A 23,862-nucleotide genomic window follows, 5' to 3' on the forward strand; every position below is an offset into this window, starting at 1 on the left:
GTACCTTGATGAAGTTCCAAAAGCAGTAAAAAACACAGGTAAAATACTAACGAAGAATTTTAATCAATTTTTCCTGACACAGGAAGAAGAACTAACTGATGAGTGGCATAACCAGAAAAAACAATCACTAGGTACAACCCTATGTTCCGGAACATCTCAGTCACGGATGAAGTTTTCAATCCTTCTTCACACATCCAGAAGAACATCCCAATAATCAAAATCCTAGATTTGTATAAAGACACTCTTTTACGTAGACATAGAGAGGACACCCACTAGTACAGCGGTAGGTGTCCGGATTTACAACGCTAAAATCAAGGGCTCGATTCCCCTCGGTGGGCTGAGCAGATAGCCCTTTGTGGCTTTGCTATACGAAAAAAAAACATACACACAGAGTGTTACCAAACATTTGTCATCTTGTATTTTACTTTAAAGTGCATATCACGGATAACACACATTATTTAAGGTGCAACTACTTTTGGAGTAAACTTATACTCTAATTATACGTATTGCACACAGCGTGGAATAAGCTGGAGCAAAGTCCCTTATTTTTAGTCAGATTTTATATCTGAAATCATAATTAAATTTTATGTCCTGAATTTTAACAAAGATCAAATTCTTTCCTGATTGTTACAACTTTTGTTTAAACTGTTGTGCTAAATTGTTTAATTTTCTTAACATTACGTTGCTTCTCAACAAAATTTCGAACGTTTTCTTTATACATGGAGTATAAATGACATGCAAATAATGTCGTGTATTATTTAAAGTAAAACAACAAGAAAAACGTCCGAAGTTGATTGATAAAGTAGAAATCAGAATATGTACAAGACAAAATTTGAACCCACAACACATTTAACAGACTCTTGAAATGGACTTGTTTCAGTTATAAACTTACAACATTTATTGAAACGATTTAAGTTAGTCATCAGACTTCTTTGTGGATGTTAGGTGTGACGATTTAATATGTCACAAAGATGAAGAAAGACATGGCTGCACGGATATGTGTGTTTATAAATCAGATGTTTTAATAAACACTTAAGTCATACCGAAGTAAGAATTGAAGAATCTTCATGATGACAGCATTGACCTGCACAATGACTTGCCTCAGCAGCGCCACCTTATCGCCTAGAAACGACATTGCACAGCCAAACACCACACTGAACACCATGAGACCTAAGTCAGAAAGTTATCAAATATCAAAGAATGGCAGTCACCTCATTCTGGATACAAATCTAGATAACCTGTATATTAAATAATTAGAAGGATACAAATCTAGATAACCTGTATATTAAATAATTAGAATATTAACCAAATAATTCTCTGATAGAACTATTTACTATATATCACTAGGTTACTATAGTTATAAAACTACTAATATTGAGAATTAAGTAAATAAAATTTTGGGGTGAATGACAACTGAACGTGATAGACAGATAATGTTATTTTTCACTTGGTGGTCAAAATTCAAAAGTTCTGCGATTGGTTAGTCTTTTTTGCAGTTAACCGCAACACTACAAAGTGGACTGAGGACTGGCATGGCCAGGTGGTTAAGGCACTCTACTCCTAATCCGAGTGTCGCGAATTCGAATCTCCGTCACACCAAACATGCTCGTCCTTTCAGCCGTGGGGACGTTATAATGTGACGGTCAATCCCACTATTCGTTGGTAAAAGTGTAGCCCAAGAGTTGGTGGTAGGTGATGATGACTAGCTTCCTTCCCTCTAGTCTTACACTGCTAAATTAGGGACGGCTAGCGCAGATAGCCCTTGTGCAGCTTTGCTCAAAATTCAAAAACAAACAAAATGGACTACACTGGGGAACACTTTTTCAGTAACTTTGAGTTGCATTGGATATTTTAACTGATTCTGAAGGAGTTTTAGGCGCTGATTTCAAATCTGAAATTAGTTTTTCTCTACAAGCTCTAGTTTGTATGCAATTTGAGGTTAATGAAATTGTACCAATGTGAACTTGCGTAAACCATGTATAAGCATTTTCACGTCCATATATATAGATAGCTTCTAATATTTTGATCATTCTTCTTTTGTTTCAAATCAAACATGGCTTCCAAAAATAGATATCATTGCAGAAACAAGCCTGATGCCTTCTGCTACATATGTGGATGCTACACACTCAATCGTCAGAGACGTAACATGTCCTCGTTCGTCAAGCGTGCCTACAAGGCATATTTTGAAGTTCATCTTGGTGATCAAGACAAGCAATGGGCTCCTCATGTTGTGTGCCACAATTGTGAGGAAATGCTTTGAGACTGGACCAAAGGAAAACGCAATGGTCTGCCTTTTGGTGTTCCAATGATTTGGCGCGAACCCACCAATCATGTAACTGACTGTTATTTCTGCATGGTAAACACAACGAGTGTTGGGAAGAAAAACCGACATAAGATTACGTATCCGAACATTTCCTCAGCTATTCGGCCTGCTCCGCACTCTGAAGAAGTTCCTGTTCCAGTTTTCAAAGGCTTGCCTTCACTGGACGATAAAGACATTGGACATGATACAAGCGAACAAGACAGTTGTGACAGTGAATTATCAGAAAAGTGTACACAATAGGAGAACTGTTCTTCAGACACTGAACCTTTCCCCGTCCCCAAGCCTCTTCCCCAGGCTGAACTGAATGATTTAGTGCGGGATTTAGGTCTTTCAAAGAAAGCAGCAGAGCTTTTGGCATCAAGATTACAAGGCAGAAATCTTGTTGATCACTCTGTTAAAGTATCATATTTCAGAAAGCGTGACCAGCTTTTTGTGACCTTCTTTTCAGAAGACAGACAGGTTGTTTACTGCCATGACATCCAAGAGCTTCTCAAAGAACTGGGTGTACCTTACTATAGTCTTGCTGAATGAAAACTGTTTTTAGACAGTTCAAAACGCAGTCTAAAGTGTGTTCTTTTACATAATGGGAATGTTTATGGAGCAGTACCTGTCGGTCACTCAATGCATTTGCGGGAAGTCTATGATGATATAAGAATGGTCATGGACTTATTAAAATATCATGAACACAATTGGATCATTTGTGTAGACTTAAAGATGGTCAACTTTCTTCTTGGACAACAGAAAGGTTTCACCAAGTTTCCATGTTTCCTCTCTATGTGGGACAGCCGAACACGAGACAGACATTGGGTCCAGAAGGACTGGCCTATTCGTGACACCCTTGAAGCAGGCATGCCAAATATCATACAAGACCCAATTGTAAGCAGAGATAAGATAATCTTTCCTCCTCTTCACATCAAATTAGGTTTGATGAAGCAATTTGTCAAGGCACTGGAAACCGAAGGTGAATGTTTCCAACACATCATCACAGCTTTACCAGGGTTATCATTTGAGAAAAGCAAAGCAGGCGTGTTTGATGGCCCACAGATTCGAACCCTAATTCGTGATGATCAGTTTGTTGCTAAGATGACCGCTTTAGAAAAGGCAGCATGGTTATCCTTTGTGGCAGTCGTTGAGAACTTCCTTGGAAACAATAAGGCGGAGAACTACAGTGAACTTGTGAACAGAATGCTCCTCGCTTTTCGTAATCTCGGGTGCAACATGAGCATCAAACTTCATTTTTTGAACAGCCACCTTGATAAGTTCCCTGACAACCTGGGGGCTGTGAGTGACGAACAAGGAGAACGATTCCACCAAGACCTAAAGGTCATGGAAGAACGCTACCAAGGGCGCTGGGACAAAAGTATGATGGCTGACTACTGCTGGAGCATTAAACGAGGTTGTCCAGATGAAGTGTACAAACGCAAAAGTTACAAACGCAAATTCCAACCTGAATAAAATACACAAACAAATTGATAAGCTATTCCTATAATTTCCTATAATAACGAATTGCATAAAATCTGTAGCTTGCAGACAAAAACCGACTTCAGATTTGAAATCAACACACTCAAATTGACTATAGAAAGGTCTTTTTTTAAATGCAACAAAATGAGTGTTCCCCAGTGAGCTATCATTGTTCTGCCCACCACGGGTATATGGAAACCCGCTTTTGTCGTTATAATCTTTCAAACTTGCCACTATTTACTGGAGGGCTTTGCAAGAAGATTCCGTTGAGATTTGCCTCACATTTCGCAAGGCAACTTTTAAAAATAGCCATATTTTTGTTTAATTAGTGAATGTTAAGTATGCTAGTCACGGAATACATACAAAGGTATTAATGTCATCTTCTCCCCTATATCTCATTAATGTGTCAAAGTTTCAAGGTTGTCATTTATTTCTCAAAATTCATGTTCAAGTTACATATTAAAGTTTTATTTGGCAATTAATTTCCCTTTTTATGGATCAATGACTGAATGCAGCCCAGTGGTATATTCGACTGTGGATGAAATGCTCAATGGTTTGTATCCCGTTACAGCCGAAAACAAATAAAAAACACGCTTCGCATATAAGAGTCATACATGTATTTAAATAACGATCATTGAATATCATTATTCTATTAGAGTAGCCTCGAGGTGGCAGTGTAAGCGTTGACTAGTTGTCTTCCCTCCAGTTTATCGTTTCAAAGTTAGGGCCGCTTAGTGCAGGTAACTATTGAGTTGTTTTTGTGTGGAAATTCAAACAAACACGTCCTCCCAGAAATGAAAACTGATTAGACAAATAAATCTAGTGTAGGCAATTTCTGTACTTGTTACGTATTATTAGTATTTACATTTATTTGTAAATTCGGTAACAACAAATTAAAAATAACACATGTTCTACTTGTATAGTAACACATAATAGCAAAATGTGTTCGTTATAATCAAAAATCAAACTTGGAAGTAAAAAAATAACTCAGTATTGTATAGCAGTCTTATAAAGAAGCCATGTTGGGCTATCTGCTGAGTCCACCAAGGGGAATCGAAACACTGATTTTAGCGTTGTAAATCCGTAGACTTACCGCTGTACCAGCAAGGGACGATATTATTTATAAGTATATAAGAAAGTTCCAGTTTTACCAGTCCAACTGTAGGTGCTTGTAAGAAAATAATGATAACTGAATGAATAGTGCATTCTCTGGGGATACCTTGCATTTATTGTTTTGAATTTCACAAAAAAACTGTATGAGTAATATTTATGTTGGTTTTCTCTAACTTAACAGTGAATTACTAGAGGGAAAGGAAGTGGTCACTATCCATCACCAACTCTTGGGCTGCTCTTTCACCAAAGAACAGTGAGATTGATCGTACCTTTATAACACCACCAGGGCTAAAACGGTAAGAGTGTTTGGTAGAACGAGAATCCGAACCTTAGATCTTCACATTACAAATCAAGTGTCCTAACCAACTAGCCATAACACGCCTCGGGTACATCTGGATAAGAAGACTAAAAATCAAACTAAAACATACTCGACTATAATACACATTTACAAAGTTCTAACTCTTATTTACTCACCAATCAACCGATAAATAATCATAGAATTATGTTATAATCATAACACAGGGGAGGTAAAAGTATACTTTTAACCATAGTACTCTTGTTTCCTATACTGAACTTTATCAACTCCCCCTCTGTAGATAATTATTTTACAGCATTTGGTTTACCTAAAAAGTTGACTCCGTCTTGCAGTTTGACTACTTTTGTGCTTGTGGTAGCGTTCTGTTCCGTTGTGTTGCTAAATTCAAAAAGGGGCTGTCTTTTAACCACGGTTACTTCCTGAAAAACAAGTTGAGCCTGAGAAAAGATTACAACATTATCATATTATGTGAAAATTTCTTAGCGCATGATTGCCTCGTAATAGAACCAATCTCAAGCGTCTTTCCTTGTGATAAATCCTTCGACTCTTAGAAAAGACTGTTAAGATCAAAGTTTAAAGTCGATAATACAAGAGTTAAAAAATATTATAGACATACGTATTCATCCGGAAGAAAACAGAAAACTGCGTAACAACAAATCACAGAACAAAATTGTCTTCTACCTACTAACTCTATGATATTCTCATGTGAACCTGTATTCCTTTAATAGTAACTAGATATGATATGCTAAATAACAAAAGGATTGAGTAAAGAATCTATACCAGACAGATTTTTCTGGGATCGACAATTTTAAAGTGAAGATTATAATGTAAAACAGAATGAACCAATATTTATTTAATACTAAAATAATCAATGATAAACAAATGTATTGTGTGACGTCTTTAATGATGATGTCTAGGAGTGTTTGAATATGTTTAATGTGCAAATATAGATCCAGATTGTTTGAGGTTGAGAAAGCATGACATTATATATGGGAAACAATACTGACATTCTTCTCAGGATGTGGACACTACCCCTGTGACGGTTAGTTAATTGCATCGAAAAAATAACGAAAGGTATAAATTAAAAGTAATACCTGAAGTACCAGTGGAAAAGGCCACTCTCCGTTTATATATCGTATGATCTATTTTACAAAAACCTTCCCACGAGAAATTGCATCATTATAGCATCCTAGTTGAATGGGCCAGTTCAGTAAGCAATTAGGGTGAGAGGAAATTACTAACTGATTTGATTTAAATTCCATATTAAAACTACAAGCGCACTATGTACATAAATTTTAATGCATTATATTAAAAAAGGGAATAGGAAACAGTAGCATCCCACATCCACAGCGGATCAAACATGGCTCACTCTTTCGTAAACAAATAAAAGACGTAATTTATGTTGTTTAGTACAAATCAATGATTGCCTTCTAAATATATATAATAGATATTATGCAATTTATGCGTTACAACTTGTGCCTCGAAGAAACTAAACTCAATTTTGTACGACAAGGAGGCTAAAACTAAACTAATTAAGCAACTAGTTTGAAAACGGAAGAATAACTTAGAATTTTAAAAACGTGAAACACAAAATCAATAATAAAGTATCAAAAATCTATATAGATACTAATATAAAGAAATGAAACCATGCACAAAAAGAAATTCAGCGCCATCTAAAGTCATACAATATAGACTAATTACCAGCTATTTTACTTCACAAATTCTGGAATAAAAGTGCTTTTAAAATATAGGATTTTGGCTGGTATTATCTGTCAAAATACGTGTTTGTTATCAAAGCAGTAAAGGAAATATTTCTTATTTAGATAGCTCAGCAACAAATTCATAAGGGTCATTTGAGAATCAATTCATCTATACGTTAAGGCAAAAAACAAAAAAACAATTGGTACTTTATGAAACCATTAGACTTTCTAAAAACTTTTTATCACTTATGGAAATATAATTATGTTTTTAGATTTTCCTATATTTACATATACACGCTTTTATTTGTATAAACATATGATTTTTATCATTTTAAGAAGAAATAAAGCAGAAATATATTCTCACATTCATGAAAGTGGCTCGCATTAGGTTGTTAGGAAAGGCATTTCTGAAAACAATGAGAAAAGAATATTTTTTAAATGTCCAAAAATAAAATAAAGTGGAAAGAACAATTGTAAATTGAAAATAATAAAAATTACAGAAGATTAAACCGCTTTAAACAATTTTCATATCTAAACACAATGCGAAACAAACGTGAGACCTCCACACGTAGTTCACGACAAATTATCGACTATTGCAATAATGCACTAGATATAGCTTGGATAAATACATTACAGCTCATTGCTTGGAAAGGATATTCGTATTGCGAAATCTTTAAAAGTCGTACAACAAGAGAAAAACAAGCCTAATAAAATACAACACTTTGACGTTATCAATAGAAGCGAAAATTCCGCACGACAAAGTATAATATTTTGAATGCCAAGTAGCTCTGCTCTCACACTTCAAGCTCATGCAGTGTAACATCTTTGCTTCAAAAATGCAGATTACGGCTTTAAGGGTGAACTTTCTCAATTGCTATACAACAATGGTTAAACTATAAATATTTCCTGATATCTTTAAGTAGCGTTAGGTTCAAATGTTTGAAGAACAACCACGGAATCAACGACTTTTTTATTTCGTGAAAAAAAGATAGCTAAATAAACTACAGTATTTACAATTCAACTCGACTAATGCTTATAAAGTATCTCAGTGCTTTTTGACAGGTCAAACGTGGTCCAGTGGTTAGAACCAGGCCATGGATCTGAGAGCCCATTGTGGTTAGAGCCAGACTATGAATGAGTGTTGTTATGCGTGTGAAACAAAAGCAAACTAAAAATGGGCGATGGGTGCTATGGGCTAACTGCCATCTGTTTAGCCTATCAGCACAAAATTTTGAACAGTTAGCGCAAATTAACGCCCAATGTTGCAAATGGTAAAAATATTATGAATCTCAAAAAGGATCCATAGAAATAAAGAAGGCTTTGGAAAATACATTATATGTGAATCAAAATGTATGGATTATTAAGGATATGATTATACCAACTTGTTTTAAGAATCTCTTGGTTTAGAATAACTATTTACAGACATTGGTTTTCATTTCCGACGTGGAGTTAGAATATTAAAAGATAGTTCTTTGCTCTAGTTTGTAGTTTGGAAAGACTCTTCTATTAATGTGGTGAGAGACTTATACTGAATTGCACAATGTAACAACGCCCTTCCCATATGTGGCGATAAAAACAGAATATCACACTGAAGAAAGTGAATAAATCTTTATATTCATTTTAATTTATTCTTTCTGGGTTATATAGCCATCATCCCATTCGGAAAGAGTAAGTCTTTCAGTTCACATAACGTAGAGATCGTGGGCGATAATCATTAATGGGTTTTTATTTAGACCTTAACTCTATTCACAGCAATACTAAGGATTACACGTTGTGATTGTGATGCGTAGAACATTGAAAAATAAACAAAAAGCTAAAGGAATTTTAGCTCTCAAAAGTATGATTACCCTCTCATTTAAGCTGCAAATAATTACAAGAATGGCTAACCAGCAGCTGTTAATGTGATCTGTCACAGGGAAATTAAACTAAGAATGACTGAATTGCCTTTTAGTAACTGTTAATAAAACAATTCTGCTATTTTTACACTTGCTTTTAATGTAGCCACTTTGTTATTTAAAATTAATCAAATGATTACAAAAGCAGGTTTCTTTTACAATTTAACGATCCTTTTAGTTATATGACGAAAACGAAAACTACTACCATTTACGTTTGAACGTTTTTAAAAAGCGACCCAAATTTTAACCTTGTTATATTCAAATTGGCATTTTATCGAAGTGCCTTTCGTCAAGATTTAGATGTAGCGTACATCATTTGATATTATGGAAAGCAAAGACCGTCACTTCGTCCGTGATCATACAGATAAATTACTGTGGTAACTGTTGGTTCTCCAGCGGATCTCATCCAGTATCACATCAGTAGTGGAACTGTGCTTGATACCGCAGAAAGTAAGGAACACAATTATCCATTGCTCGACTGTCGCACTATTAAAACATTGATCAGCTCCACCTATATTGATTGGTAGGTTGACATCATTGACCATTTTAATGGGTGGAGCTGCCGAATACTTTTATTTCCAGCAACTCCTCATCTGAGTCTTTATCTGATTCATAAAAGAAGGCCAGATAAGAATCTTTATCACCTTCCTCATCTTTGAACAGGTGTTTATGTCTCATAACGTATCCTCATTCACGTCTGACACATAAGTCTTATCTTCAGACTTCTGATCAAGCCACGGCTCTAAAATCTCGTCTTTTATAACAATAGAATACAAATTATGAGCCTTCAGATTCATAGTCTGAACATGTTAATACAAGATCTCACCCGACCTTAGCATTGCAAGGATTTTTTTTTTTCTTGGATCTCCCATGGTCGGTTTTAGATCCTTAGAACTTCAACGTATAAGCATTCATATTTGATCATATATAACCTTTTTGGGTAAAATATTGATGTATGTTTGTTCATACTGGCCCGAGATATATGTCAGTAAATATATAAAATTCAGGAGCACTATATTACTTTTCAGGGAAAGAATAGATGGAATAACACGTGATAATAAAAATAATTCTCGTAACTAAATAGATACTTCTTTTATACATTGGAATGAGTGCAAATTAAAAATCATTTTATTAATTACTACGCTGGAGTATCTGTGTTCTATCCATGATATGGAAATTTGTTGGCAATTGATCAACATTTCGCATGTTGTTGTTGAATGCTCAGTAGTGAGTGAGGTTATCAGATTTACCTACGGTCACATTACACACTATCAATGGTACAATGAGCAGGATAAAACTTCGGATGACAAGTTTTCCAGGTAATCTAATCAACTGAATTGTTCTCTAATCCGGTTCGAAACGGCGTAACTTCAGACCAATAAAAAAACCTGTTCATGTCGCGGTAATGATAAGAATGGATAGTTTATGTCGGCACCAAAGCAGTTTCAGTTGGAACTGATAAAAAATTGACTTTTGGACAGAAAAATACAGCCCCACAAAGTGTAGTTTTTGTCATAATTGTAATTCACAAAAATGATTTGCGTAATACACTCTTCAGTTGTGGTACTGGGGAGAGAGTTCAAAATGCATGATTAATTAAAGCCTCATTTCACGTAATACATTATTTTTGTCTGTCCAATGCTACACAAGAGCTGTCTGCACACGTCGTCTCTGATTATTAACTTGCAGGTCGAGGAAAGACAGCTAAACTGCAGCACTAACCGCCAATTCTGAAACTATTCTTGTTTGATCAAATAGTGAGATTTGACCATCACGCTAATGACGCACCGTATATACAAAATTTGGAGTGAAATCTTGCATATATGACTCACAGAACATGAATACTCAATTTTCAGTCTGACAAGATAACAAAAAAGCCGCGACTGATCCACATAGAACATGTAATTAATAAAAAAACATAAAAGTAAAAGTAGCGGAATAATTATTGTAAAAATAACTTTTCAGATATAAACTGTGAGAAGACGGTAATACATGTTGAAAAAAATATTTCAAAACTATTCAATACTTACTGTCTATTCACATGTAAAGCTTAATGTTGTCTGTTTTCCCCTCAGGTATAAGAAACAGATACATATATATATAGAACCAAAACTGAACTAAGCTTTAAATGATGATCTAGCTTTTGTCGTGAAAAAACACAACTGTTAAAAGTAAAAATCAGAAATGAGTTTCTCTTGGATCTTTGCAAAGATATAACATTAAAACAAACACCAAAACATCAGAACAGCACTAGTTACTGAATAAATAAAAAATAAAGTGTTTTGCAGTATTTCAACAGTGTTTTAAAAAACAGTAAGAGGAAACATATGCAAACAGCTTTAGAAATAATAAACTCTTATATTACAGAAAATATTACGATGAACAAAAATATATTAAGCACGAAATTAAATCTATAAATGACGCAAGCAATGTCGAGATAGAAATCTTTGTTAACTTTAAAATCAGATTATCTGAAGCATAACTGATCCCTTCTTCACGTAATGTCTTCAGCCGTTGTTGTCATATTTTTCCAAAGCTAACAAAAATCTATGTTAAATGTTCTCAGGCTTAGGATTACGTCTATGTTTCAGATATATCAGTAAACATAAATGGACGTTTAAAGTCTTGAAAAGGCAGATAAAATATCAGGAATAAAAATAAGCACCAGTTAGTGTATTGTATTTAGGTGTAAAGATATTTTCAAGGATTGTTAAAGTTACAGGATTCTTCAAGTAGCTTTAAAAAACACCAGTTTGTGCAATGTTCATTTTTAAGCCCATTGCTGTACAACGAGCCTACCGCAAGAATCGTACCCTAAATTTTGATCTATATAAGCCTTCAAGCCCTTATCAGTATACCATCTGGGGGGAATAAGTATGGCGTATTAAATCAGAACAACATATTTACCCTGTTTCAAATCAAGCTAAACATGAATATACAATACATCAGTTCCAGATCACGTTGTTATCAGCTCAACACATCTTAAAAACAAACAAATACCACGTGATGAAGACGTCAGTGTACCGGTATGTATATCTGAGGTTCCTTGTTATTACCTAACAAAAAAACAAAAGTTTCACACTTTGGGGTCTTGGGAATGTTACAAGAATAACTCTTAAATCACAACGTTCAGTCAGAGTTGTTCGTGAATTGGCGGTGGGTGACGTTGAATAAATTTCTTCCTTCTGGTCTATGATTTCAAAATTGAAGACGAGTAGCGCAGATAGTCTTCTTGTAGCTTTGAGCAAAATTCACCAAAACAACAACAACATTTATCATAATCCGAAAACTCACCCATCAAGAAAAGCAGAACTATTAAATGTTCCTCCTAAACTTTCTACTGTCAATAGCGAAGTATTAAAAACGTATTTTCTAGTTAACGTTTTAAGAGTTAAACAAGAAATAATTTAATAATTGCGTGAGAGAGAGACAGCAAGAAGACTTGCTATTTGGACGATCAAAACTGTTCTTGGTGGTTCTTTTTTTTCTATTATTGAAATTCCAAATGTAGCTTTGTTTGAAACACACTTAATGTTTTCTCCCATGTTTTTAGAATTCTGTCATTTCCTTTTCATTCAAGTTTTGCCGAATTCGTTTCGTTTATTTACATGAGAAACAGTTAAAATTTCTTCGGGTCTGAAATAACATTTAATTTTTCATAGACTAACCTTAAATCCTTGACGTTGAGGCAGGTTGGGAGGTATCTTCTCTTCCTGAAATACCATCGTACAGCTAACAAATACTTGCTGTTTATTCACGTGAAACAACTTTTTTTTTTTCATTCTCGTTATTCAATTCCGCAGAACAAAATGCAACCAGTTCTTGTCAAAACAGCCAGTTTCCAGCTGTACACAATTTTTATTTATATATTCTTGGTTTGTATTTCATGATGTGATGTATAATACGTATTTTTGCTGACGTTTTTACTCACTTGTATTCTATTGTTATATTTGTTTGTTTGTTTGGGAATTTCGCACAAAGCTATTCGAGGGCTATCTGTGCTAGCCGTCCTTAATTTAGCAGTGTAAAACTAGAGGGAAGGCAGCTAGTCATCACCACCCACCGCCAACTCTTGGGCTACTCTTTTACCAATGAATAGTGGGATTTACCATGACATTATACACCCCTACGGCTGGAAGGGCGAGCATGTTCAGCGCGACGCGGGCGCGAACCCGCGAAATACGAGTCGCACGCCTTACGCGCTAGGCCATGCTATTGTTATAACAACTTGTTTTTGAAATATGTTTAAGTTTTTAACAGAAAGACTATATTCTTAATTACACCTACTTTACGTTCCGTGGAAAGCGTATACGGCTTCCATGCTAAATAGAATGTTAGGGCATTCAACTGAGAGAGTAAAGTGTAGGTTAAGTCTATATCCCGAAGCCAGTTTAGAATGTAGCACACCTTGGATAGTAGGTAATTTTGTCACTAGATAGCAGAGTGTAAGTAATAGCGAAATAAAAAAGACAGTAATTGTTTGTTTGTTGTCCTTGTTTTCCAACAGTAGAATTTACATTTTTGAAAGTGCTAATCTACTACCCAACACATGCAAAATAACGACTCGTGCATAAGGTTATTTCAATTAAATTTAGTAGAGCGATTGGTTTAACTATGGTGTATTTTACTAAATTACTTATTCCTGAAACAAACGCAGATAAGAATAAAGTGGCCAGAAACTAATATAACAAGATTGTTTTCTTTTTCGTTTGTTTGTCTTAGCATAAAAATAAACAAAATATTCTCTTTGTTTTATCGCCTCAAGTGGCACAGCAGCGTGTATGCGGGCAATAAACACTAAAATCCGGTTGTCAATAATCGTGACGGGCAGAGCACAGATAACCTGTTGTGTAGCTTTGTGCTTAATTACAAACAAACAAACTGTATTTTACACACCACAGAGAACCTAATCCCAAATTTTAACTTTGTAAGTCTATAAACTTGCCGCTGATCCACTAGGGGAGTAATGATTATTTTGGATTTAACTCTAAAAGCAACAACAAGAAACACATATTAATACAAGAAATAAACGATTTCATAACATTGAAATGTGTTTTTATTTAATTAGACACTCAGCGTTTTGCTTTGTAGTTTTTATATAAGCGTTCAATAAATCATTATAAAATTCCAAATGGTTTAAATGATAAATTGTGTTCGAATTCATAACGTACATTTCTACAGCGTACTTTTGATATATTAAAGAGTAAAACTTATTGTTGAAAAATTAACTGCTATCTGTAGTAAACGAACATTCTATCAAGATTACAGAGCGAAGTAACGAAAATTAGGATAATATTAAGGAAATAATTAAATTAAGATTTTGTTATGTTTGTTTCTTTTGGCGCAAGATAGACAATAAAATGTCTGTGTTTACTCTGCCTCAGACAAAGAAACAAAGAGTGAATGTCACTCAAAACTTGAGAATAGAACCATTTCGATCAAAATATAGAAAGAACTAAAACCCAGCAAAATATCAAAATCCCAACCTTTACTATAACCAACATTGAAACAAGGCTCGGCATGGCCAGGTGGTAAAGGCACTCCATTCGTAATTCGCGGGTTTGAAACTTCGTCATACCAAACATGCTCGTCCTTTCAGCCGTGGGGTGGTGGCGTTATAATGTACGATCAATCCCATTATTCGTTGGTACAAGAGTAATCCAAGAGTTGTCGGTGGGTGGTGATGACTAGCTGCCTTCCCTCTAGGCTTATACTGCTAAATTAGAGACGGCTAGTGCAGATAGCCCTTGTGTAGCTTTGCGTGAAATTCAAAAACAAATAAACAAACAAACAATACTTAATATGTCAAAAGCACACTGTACAAATGTACGTTATAAATTCGAACAGAATTTATTATTTAAACCACTTGAAACTTTATTCCATCAGTTTTGGCTTTTATTGAACGCTTCTTTCGAAGTTACGAGGCGATATGTTGAGTATCTAATTAAATAAAACAACAACACTTCAATGTTATAAGATCGTATATTTTGAGTATTAATATGTCATCTATAAATTAATATACACCACTGAAATTAAACAAAAGATATAGATTGTGCGCACAGCTTTTGTTTGTTGTGCTTTTCAACAGTTGGTGTTATCAGTTAAAAACTAAGGAAAATCAACAAATCAGTAGTGTCCATCATTTATGTAATTATTTTTGAGGAATAACATGATATGTTTATTGGTTAATGATTACTTGTCTATGTTTGTTAATAATTGTTTTCAGAGTTTGTAATGATTTCAGAAAAAAATGAACGTACGCAGTGAGCCTCGCTAATCGAAAGTCAAATTAAGTTATAGATATTGTTTTGAATTAAACATAAAGCTATACAATGGGCTATCTGTGCTCTGCTCACCACGAGTATCGAAACCCGGTTTTTAGCGTTGTAAATCCGCAGACATAACGCTGAGCCACCGGGGGCAAGATAGATATATAACACTAGTTGTACAAAGCAACTATATTATCATTTATTCAGAGCGTAATATCAACTGCTCAGATGCGCAGTGTTTGTAGAAATATCTTTCATTAGTATATATAGAAAATTACTAATATCAACTTTTGTAAGCTTATTTGATTGTTAATAATTCATTTTTCATATACGCATTATATTTTTCAAAGTTACGCGTGAGCAAACTTGACTCCAATTCAGAAGTATCAGAGTATTACGTATGAAACTTCGAATGATAAAAGGTAAGTGTAAAACAAGTACATCTTTTTGTTGTTGTTTATGATATATTTGTATTTTTCAAGTTTATGATAGCGATACTTTCAAAAGTGTACATGACATTTTTTTTGCATCATATCATTCAAAACTTATTGCTGATAATATGATTAGCTCACCCAATCATTATTTAGCTTCTGGTAAGTAATGTCATCTGGTGACGAAAATACAAAACGTATATAGAATATAAACGTAGCAACAAATTCATTTGATGCGAATCAAAGTTTAATCATGAACAGGAGAATAACGCATCAGCAACGAACGTTTGACACGTGTGTGTGTGTACAGTGACAAACATCTAATTGTCGAACGCTTTGAAATATACGTATTTCATTTTCAGCGAACTATATTGAACAGGGTAAATCCCTTATACTTCATTCAAGTCCTAATACGCAAGTTCATTTCTCACAAACTTGAGCTCTTAAAGAAACCATGCACTGTTGGTAAACACCCACTAAAACTTATTTAAGTAAGCAAAGTTTCATAATAAAATCACAAATGTTACGAATAATTAAAACGTTATGTGCACAACTTCAACTACAAATGATATTTAAATCACCTTTCAAAATATAAAATCTATTCCGATCTAACGACCTATTACCTACTCTTATATGTTGCAGGATCGTATACAAATAAGCAGGTGGTGGCTGTAATACTACTTACATTGAAGAACTATCTGCCAGTTACATTTGTAAGTCTGCAAACACATGCCAGTATCGAACAGAACAGGTAAAAACTATCAAATCAAACAGACTCTACAATCGTACACATATTAAAAACACTAATCATCTCATCTTGATCATAAATTTTAAAATCATTTCATCTGGATAATCAAATACAGAACCTCTAATTAAAGAAAGTTTGTATATTTTAAACAAACTCCCAAATTTGAATTATAACAGAGCTTCATTACAATTAAGGCTTCTAAATGTTTGTTTAATATTGTTTCATTGTCCTGTTCACTTTTTATTTGCTTCTGTAATTTTATCACTTTTTATAAAATGTTTAAACTTATAATATTTTATACCTAATACTTTACTTTATTTAAAATAGCTTGTTAAATATGGAATATGTATAATTCGAAACGTTCAATAATTTATGTTTGTGTTTCTAATTTCGCGCAAAACGACTCAAGGGCTATCTGCGCTAGCCGTCCCTAATTTAGCAGTATAAGACTAAAGAGAAGACAGTTAGTCATCACCACCTACAGCAAACTCTTGGGCTACTCTTTTACCAACGAATAGTGGGATTGATCGTCACATTGTAACGCCCCCACCGCTGAAAAGGCGAGCATGTTTGGGGCGACCAGGATTCGAATCCGCGAAAAATTCATTAAAATATATGTATGTCGACTAGCTCAATCCAGTTGGACCAGACTAACCACACTACCTGAGCGTAAACTCCATGTTTTGTTTTGCAAGCTTGTGAATGAGCGTAGTTTCAAAAATGGCATCCCTAGAATTTTAAGGTGTGTCAGGAACACAAAACGTAATTTTGTATTATTCTTTAGCAATCCTGAATGCCATTCTTTAAGTTCTGTTATGTCTGCATGATATTTACGAACGCGTTGTGGCCCTCCACCTTTTTCCATTAGAAGATAACTTTCCAGGCTAACCTGAATTTGCTTGCAAAATTTGATCCTGCTGTGCAACTCACAAAGCAGTTTGCCTACATAGAGAAAAAGACTTAAAGGTTATAGATCGACTCCTTTGAGGGCTGTATTTATATAATCGTTCTTGAATATTTCACATTACTGAGACGTTTCTCTTTTTCCTTTAAAATAAATGTCCTTTTTTTGAATGGCATATACTAAAGATTCATATGTATATTAATAAACCAGTATATTAATATTTGTATGATAATAATTGCATCTTCCTTAAATGTTTCTAATGTCTCTTAGATTAATAACCTCGATTATACTTTTTTTCGCGATTAACTAGCATCAACAGACGTGTTAGACATACTTCAAAACAACACTACGAAGAAAAAGGATCATATTTAAAAATCGATTTTAATATATGCAGATGAGTTGAACTAATTTTTCCAGGTTAATTGCAATTTATATTATGAAATGATGATTGCATATCAGATGGAGGATGTTACTCAATACGATTCGTTGGTTTATATTCGTACTTTACGTTAGAAAGCAATGAATAACGATTATTGATGTCAGTCGTCAATTTATTTGTTTCACAGCATAAAATGTTATTATTCAGTTGGGGACCATTCTTTTGTGACATTTTGTTGATCTTAGCAGAACTCATAAAAAACACAACACAAGACTATGAAGTGTTATCAAAGTCCTTTAAAGGTGAGAAAGTAACATTATATACTTATGATATTTATATCTGTTATATCATTGAAAGTAGATATTTTATCCTTCTAATTGCTTTTGGAACATTTGTTATTGTTATTTTTAATAAACCTTTATAATTTAATTCGCTTTATTTTGTGGTCCTAAAAGGTATTTCACGTTACCATTGGCTGGTAAATTAACATTTGAAATTGAATTTTTCACATTTCTTTATATGGAATCTCAATAACTTGGAGATAGAAGTATTTCTACATTATAAAGCATATAAACAGTATCATTCACGTAGTTTTCTTTTAAATCAGTTAGGAATAATATCATTGCATTATGCTTATAAGATATGGTTATTCTAGCAATAGATGCAAATCTTATGTATGACTTTGAAATGAAATTTTTTTATTATTCGTATCCTCAGTTTGTTGTAAAGATTCAGGTTTTAATTGAACTAGCAATTGAACTAGGGAAGGTATAGAGAAAAGATTTAGAAGGGTGATAATTTCAAATTTTATCTTTGGCATGTATAACATTGTATAACATCTGGACTGAACGACTTGTTTGTACACAATAGAAATTTGGAAATTACATAGTTATTTTTCATGACATTCAGATCTTCATTCCGAATTTATGCATATGCATATTAACTGTTCTTGAAAAATGAAACTTAGAACTAAAACATTTTAACAAAAATGTTAAGGTATTATACTGTAACGTACTTTGCGCGACATTTTTAAAAGTATTTATTGGCATGTATTTCCCTTTAGATAAATATCTTCATAGAGACATTCCAGTTGACCAGAAGCATATTCGTTTGTTCTGAATTTTGTGCAAAGCTACATGAGGGCTATCTGCAATAGCCATCCTTAATTTGACAGTGAAAGACCAGAGGGAGAGCAGCTAGTCATCACCACCCTCCGCCAACTCTTGAGCTACTGTTTTACCAACGAATAGTGGGATTGACAATCAAATTATAACACCCCGCGGATAAGAGGGCGATCATGTTTGGTGTGACGCAGATTCGAGCCCGCGACCCTCGCATTACGAAGCAAGCGAGTCATGACCACCCGGTCATGTCGGACCGATTAACCGGATGCATGAGCTTTTACAAACCCTTGACGATATAGTTGATAAAACTTTTATCTGTCTTTTAATGTAATATCATATTTGTTCCTTTTGCCGGGAAATCAAGAGGAACAAATAAATTTCCCAGGGTACTTGTGTGTGCGTCTTATAATAAGAAAGCCACTCAGGCTTACTGCTGAGTCCATTGAGGGGAATCGACCCCCTGATTTTAGCGTTGTAAACCTGTAGACTTACCGCTGTACCAGCGAGGGACTCCTCGGGTCTCCAGCAGTACAAACAGTGGCTTCGTCTTTATAACATTTGGTGAGAACAAATTATAATGCCTTTTAGTTACTCCAGAAAATTTTCGAAATTTTCCATTATCAACTCGTGTACTTGGAAACAGGAATAACAATGATCTCTTCAGTATACCAGTCACATGGCCTGTCATGACCAGGTGGTTAATGTACTTGACTCGTAATCTGAAGGTCGCGGGTCCGAATCCTCGTCATACCTAACATGCTCGCCCTATCAGCCATGGGGGCGTTATAATGTGCGGTCAATCCCAAATTAAGGACGGCTAACGCAGATGGCTCTCATGTAGCTTTGCGCAAAATTTCAGGATAAATAAACAAGGTACGTGCTTTATTACTTGGTTACTGTCCCGCAGCAGACATTCAAGGCTAAAAGAAAATTTCCTACATAAACATGACGTTAATAACTGAAAAATTCTTAAGCGGTTTTAAAGGTTTGCTTTTGATGACATTCTTCCATCTTCCTTGACAAACTTATGTGTTCGCATATAAAACTCATAAAGTAAATCAATATTAACTAACTTTAAAAATAATTAATGTTTTGAAGCGTTAGTATCAAACTGAGCGTGGTTTCAATAGTCCATCAACATTTCAATTGATATTACGTGTAATTGCATAACAGACACCACACCCCAGTGAGTAGAAAATACTTCTTGAAAAGCACTTTCATTGCTGTTAATTAGCTACACTGACACTATTATCTTCTTTATTTCGAAACGTGAATGGTGCTATTAAATCGTACACGTTGAAATACAGTCATATTGCTCACTTAACAAATCATTCTTTTCGTTATAAAAAACAATCGAGAAATATGATAAATTAAGATGTAAAGCAATTAATTTAGAACATTAAAGAATGCTAAGATATTAAATAAAAGTTTTTGGAGTTCGATCATATTAACTTTATTAAAGTATCCTTGTAAGTTTAGTTAGGTAGACATTGTTACAAACTTAAAATTCTGTCCGTAAGAACTCATTCCTGTTTTAAACTTATTAACTGATCAATGGTTTTTGAACCACAAAAGTTTCTATCTGATAACAAAAATATTGGCCTGGCATGACCTGGTGGTTAAAGTGGTGGACACGAAATCTGAATGTCGGGTTTCGAATACCCGGCCAGGAACATGCTCGCCTTTGAAGCCGTGAACGCGTTGCAGTGTAACGTTGATAAAAAAATAATTAAATAGTTGGCTGTGAATGTTTTTTGTCTAACTGCCTTCCTTCCAGACTATCACTGCTAAATCAGGGACGACTAGAGCAAATATCCCTCGTGTAGCTTTGCGCAAAATTGAAACCAAACCAAAACAATAACAAAAAATGTTAATAATAAGAATGCTGAAAATTTGACAAAGTGTTTTTATTTTAAACCTGGACTACAGATTAGACGCTAAAGTACGGATATTGCGTCTCTCATTTTGAACTACTAACCAGAGAGAGGGAAACCAGTTATCAGCACCCACCACCACAAAAACTTTGCCAGACTTCTGAAACTGAATAGATCGCTTGATTTTCACTTTTATAACGTGTTTGCACCTGAAAGTGTAGTGCATATTCAGTATTGTCATGTCTTTAACCTTTTGATATGAAACTTGAAATGCTGGTACTAAGCCAATTGTTTGTTTGTTTGTTTTGGAATTTCGCACAAAGCTACTCGAGGGCTATCTGTGCTAGCCGTCCCTAATTTAGCAGTGTAAGACTAGAGGGAAGGCAGCTAGTCATCACCACCCACCGCCAACTCTTGGGCTACTCTTTTACCAACGAATAGTGGGATTGACCGTCACATTATAAACCCCCACGGCTGGGAGGGCGAGCATGATTAGCGCCCCGTGGCGCGAACCCGCGACCCTCGGATTACGAGTCGCACGCCTTACGCGCTTGGCCATGCGAGGCCCAGGTACTAACCCAAACATGCTACATTTGAGAAGGAAATATCAACTAATACTCAATAGAAATGTGCTGGTTTTAAGATAACAAGGTCGTTCAATGTAATTAAAACTATGGTATTATATAAATACTGAAATGATATAATTACAAAAGTCAAACAAGTTTTCTTTCGAGTACTTCGCTTAATATTTATAAAGCTTTATTCCGAATTTTTAAACATGTGCAGTTTGTCCAACAACTGGAAAATATTATAACAAAGTAGATGAAAATTAACCTTACAATTTCTATATAACTGTCAAAAATTAAATTCAACTCACTCCGAATTGCAATGTATTAGTTCTTATATATATAACATAACTAAAGTAATGTTATTCATAAGCTAAAATAAAGACATAAGATCGAAACAACTTACACATCGTTATATAAGATATTTCGTAATACTTAATAAGGTTTTTATAAAAAATTTAAGACAATGTGTAAATTGGAACTTAAACAAAATAAATAATAAAGAACGTAAGTTTAACACCTGATACCATTACAAATTCGGCCACAGTTATATTAGTACTTTGATACATTAAGAAACGTAATCTAATTCTCTGATGCATTTGAAGTTCATATCACAAATTATTTGTTACCCACTTCAAGTAAATGAATTATTTTCCCAAAACTTCAGTATATGTTAATAAAATATTAAATTTTTCTAAAATCTTAATTTTTTTATCATTTATAAACTGATAACGTGATAATGTATCTTAAATACAAAACACGTTTGAAACGTAAGTTTAATCATAAGACCTTCCTGTATTCAAAATGATATATTTAGAGTCTGTTATTATTTAAATATTTGAATCATGTTCGTAATAAGACATTTAAAATTCGATTTCTATAGATTCGATCACAGATTGATCAGAATGAATTGTCATTATGCCTCATCATCATGACAATGTTAGGCTTTACAGCTGGTTTATCTTTACTTCAGTACAACTTGAAACAACAAACAGCTGAACTAATTGGATTTCCTGGAAAACTTGTGGTTCGAGCTTTCCTTCTTTTAACTGTACCCTTCATTGTGATATTGGCTAAGTGTTTTTAATTCACGGATTACTTTAATTTTAGCTTAGCCCATATTGGAAGGTAGACTGTAACTAAAAGGTATAAATAGCTGATTAAACACACGAATAATTCCGAGTATATTAGACTCATAAAAGGCACCTCAAATTAATAAGTACTGGAGATTCTGTAACCAAGCTAGGCTGTTGTCCATTGGCACAACGGTATGGTTTGTAGACGTATAACGCCAGAAATGGGAGCTCAATACCTGTTGTGGGAACAGCACAAATAGCCCATTGTGTATTATGGATAAACAAAAATAAATATTTTGAAATGAAGGATCTAATTTAATTTCAATAACTCGATCGAAACAAAGTTGACATAAAATAAAATAAAACGTTAAGGTAAGTAAGTATCAGAAGAAGACATTGCATGTCTTTCTCTTGTCGTTTTGTAACTTGTGTATGAAAGTTTTAAAAGTAAAAATATATCTTAAATAATGAACTGCTATTCTTCACCATATGTCTGTGGTACTAATATTCTGTTTAATCATTTGTGGTAGATTCATTATAAAATATAAAACAACGAGTTGCTTCTGAAATATGTATTCCTGACTTGATCATGTGCTCCAGTTTTTATAACAAAATGAACCAGAGAGTATTTTGTGGAAATTTTGAAAATTACTTTCAATAGCCAGAGTTCAGTTGTTGCCATGATAGTAAATTTTGGAGAAACTTTGTTTCATATTTCACTTTCTATTTCGCATGCTTCCAACCGTTATAAAAACTTCCTACGTGTTTTGTTTAAAGCTATTTTGATAACCATTTCGTAATTTTAGAACTTTTATAGAGATATAACTGGATATATTTACAATATTTAAACATTTATTTTCTATGCCTTCATTTCCTGATCAATATCAGCTTTTAGCCATCATAAGTATTTGTTACACAGCGTCAGTAATCTTATGGCCACGTATGATCTCTGTTTAATATTATCGTGTTACTGTTTTCAGAACCAAACACATTCAGCCATGAGACATTTTTCCTCTGTAATTTCAATCTGCAATTATTGTTTGTGATTTCTGAGCAATTAAATACATATGACCAATCTTTAACAAAATTCCAAAGTCACCATCTAAAATTAGTCATTCACAATAACGCAGAACAATAGTAAACTTCAAAAAGTTTTTCTCGAAAGTTCTGTTATAAGTAATATATGTCACATTTGATACCAAAAGTTTATCTTTTGGTGGGTTAAGAAAGAAAATAAAGAAGGTTACCTGGATATTAATCGGCTAACAACATTCATACGAAAATGCGTAACATTAAAAATACTCCAATTGTGTAAATAAAGCGGTTGGAATAAATTGTCTCAAATAGACTAATGTGCTGTTGAATTTAACACTTACGTAAAAATTATTTGTGGATGTTATTTTAAAGTACAAAATTAAAATAAAAAGCGTCATTACTTGAAAAATATTAAAGTGAAATTCCATTAAAACACATTTTTCGAGATTTAAAATTGACAACCATAAGTGATTTTGTGTGTGTGTTATTTTCATTAAGTAAAAAGGACATCGTTGGCCGTTTGATGATGGTCACAGTTTGTTTCTTTCTTGAACTATTCTTTTACCAACACATTGTGGGATTGACCGAACTTTATAACGTCCCCACGGGTAAAAGGGCGAGCATGTTTGGTGTGACGGGGATTCGAAC

General features: G+C 34.1%; 1 long non-coding RNA gene across 1 annotated transcript; it reads right to left on the reverse strand.

The window, feature by feature from the left end:
• Window positions 1-998: 998 nt before the first annotated feature.
• On the reverse strand, window positions 999-12,595 carry LOC143258151 (uncharacterized). Its single transcript, XR_013032163.1, has 4 exons — window positions 12,477-12,595; window positions 7,278-7,320; window positions 5,521-5,632; window positions 999-1,170 (listed from the first exon to the last, which is right to left on the reverse strand). It is a non-coding gene; the product is annotated as an uncharacterized LOC143258151 (long non-coding RNA).
• Between the last annotated feature and the right edge of the window lie 11,267 nt (window positions 12,596-23,862).

Source organism: Tachypleus tridentatus, chromosome 7 (genome assembly GCF_004210375.1).
Source record: "Tachypleus tridentatus isolate NWPU-2018 chromosome 7, ASM421037v1, whole genome shotgun sequence".
In the NCBI taxonomy this organism is placed as follows: Eukaryota; Metazoa; Arthropoda; class Merostomata; order Xiphosura; family Limulidae; genus Tachypleus; species Tachypleus tridentatus.